The sequence below is a fragment of the Cynara cardunculus genome, unplaced genomic scaffold (genome assembly GCF_001531365.2).
Source record: "Cynara cardunculus var. scolymus isolate 2C unplaced genomic scaffold, CcrdV1 Un_Scaffold_1190, whole genome shotgun sequence".
Lineage (NCBI taxonomy): Eukaryota > Viridiplantae > Streptophyta > Magnoliopsida > Asterales > Asteraceae > Cynara > Cynara cardunculus.
The window spans coordinates 39,906-42,702 of NW_020200699.1; positions in this window are offsets into that span (position 1 = coordinate 39,906).

The following is a 2,797-nucleotide window of genomic DNA, read 5'->3' on the forward strand; positions in this document are numbered from 1 at the left end:
ACGAATTCAAACATAGAGCTTTAATAAGTTGTACTTATACAAAATTTACTTGTAATCTTGAATTTTAAGTAATATGCATCAATAAACAGTACTTCATGCATAAAAAATAGTTTTTAAGAGTTTTTGTCAAATGCTTTATAATATAGTATAGATATAAAGTAATGATTACTATTTTTTAATGAAAAAATAAGTATTTTGTAAACTGTACAATAAAAGGTATTTGGTTCTTTTTATAAACGTTATACTCAAGGGTATTTGGATCTTTTCATAACATTCGTATTTTTAGGAATAATTAACTTATTTAAATATTTCATATAATATTAAATTATCTTAAAAATTATTATATCTTATTCGGTTACCATATGTAATTGACTCCTCACCCCTTTTTTTGAACCATTTTGTTTCTTATATGAAAACCAAACAAACTATTGCGTCTCGTATGAAAAGTAACGGTTTTTGATACCCTAATTTCATACCAGTATTGTTTATGAAACGACACAGTTACTTTTTAATATGTGATGATTTTGTTTCTCATGTGAAGCCAAACGAATTATTGGTTCTCATATGAAACAATTACAGATTTTGTTACCATGGTTGTTTCACAATAACATTTCATATGTGAAATCATGGGCCCAATCCATAATTACATTTCATATAAAAAATACATAGGTTTAGCCCAAAAATGTCAAGGTTAAGCCCAAATCGCAAAGTACCTGAAATTGGATCATATCGTAAAAAACGTAAGATATGTATTTTTTTTGGGAGAATACAACTACAAATACATGTTCATAGGTTTATATAACGTTTCTAAAAAATGTCCTATAAAATAGTTAATATAATATTTTTAATAATTTGTTAAAGCATTCAAACGTGTCTTATAAACCTATTATGACACTTTAGGATAAGATGTTTTATCGTTTGTCGTATAAACATATATGAATCATCTTATTAGAACATATAGACATTTTAGGCGTCATATAAGCTCAATTTTGTTGTAGTAACAGATTTCTCGTATTAATTTCACTGTTGAATAAAACTTGATATTTAGTAACCTTGTTTCGATATGATTTATTGATTTGTATTGATACATGGTGAATATATACGGCGTTTGCAGTTGGTTTTTGTTTCATATGTGCACATGTAGAATCTTTTTATGGATTAGTTCTAAGTATAGAAATACGAGGTAACAATCTATAGAGTACAATAAGCATATCACTGTGACCCCAATGACATGACACCATTTATAGCGGTGCGATTAGTCGTGGATAACCTCTCATTTTTAGAGTGATTTGTCACCTTTTTAGACCCATTTCCATCTATCTAATACCCATTTGAGCCTTTCACTCCTTCTTTGGTCTTTTAATGTTAAGAAATAGCTGAAAGTTCATAATTTGTGAGATGGTTCCACAAAGGACGAATTTATGGCCACAGATGCTGCCACAATATTACATTTTAGCTCCTATGTGCCACTGTGGCAACATTTGTGGCCACCGTGACGAATTTTATTTAATTCAATTTGGCTTTAAGTATTTCTTATCTAATACTGTCTTCTTCTTTTTTTAAAGCATGAGCTAAACTCCCTTTAGGTGTGAGTGTAAACCGAACCTAAGAGGTAAAATGTAACACTTAGGTACACTTCCTTGAGTCCAAATCAAGGAAGCCCAGTATCCATAAACCAACCTCTTGTTTTTCAGCCGAATATCTTTTCATTTTGTTGGAGTTTGGTGGTGATATTGATACCTTACGAAGAACACTTTCAAGTGTTATATCTGATCTTAAATGAACTTGATATGCTTATTACGTTTTGCTTTGCTCATTTTGTAACTTCAATCCCTACTGGATAATTGGTTTGCGAGGCGTTTTTCTTCTGACATGTATAAGTGGAGACCAGGGAAGTCATGGACATATAATCATCATTCACAATACCAACTTTTTAAGGCATTAATTTAGTTTTGATGGAATTAAGTTATATTATGGTTTATTTGAAGATATATCAGAGCTACATTACGTTTGTGACCAAAATACAAATTTGGCAAAATATAGGAAAATAGAATATACTTTTCAAACGTCAATAAGTTTGAACAAGTACCTACTTTTAAAAACACGTCAAGTTTCATCTACATCACATCAGTATTAGGTATTAAAATTACAATTTTTTTCAAAATACGAATCTTCAAATGAGGTTTTTAAAATATGATTCTTCAGGTTTAAGTATGTTCCATTTTCATGCATTTTGACTTTTTTATGTTATCTATTTTGCTTTACAAAAAATAACAAAATAAGTTTTGGTTATTTTAGATTTTGTGTAAACTTTCACCTCAATTTTTATTTGATAGTCTCAAGTTAATCTATACTATCTTATAAAGCATTTGGCTAAAACTCTTAAAAACTCTTAAAATTCTTAAAAACTCTTAAACCTGTTCATCCCTATTCGATTTCATCCCATATCTGAATTCGTGTAACTAACTGCAGATAAACACAATCAAATGCAGGATAAACATCTCATTTTAAATATAAAAAATCTAAAATATAATTCGGATAATCATTGAGTTCTAACAGAATACTTAATTATTATCTTTATAAAATGTTATATTATTAGATCAAAAATAAATTATTTCATTATTAAACTTAAATTAAATTATACAAAAAAAATATATATATACTATATTATAAAGCATTTGACAAAAACTTTTAAAAACTACTTTTTAGGCGTAAAGTACTGTTTATTAATGCATATTACTTAAAACTCAAGATTACAAGTAGATTGTGCGTAAGTACAACTTATTAAAGCTCCATA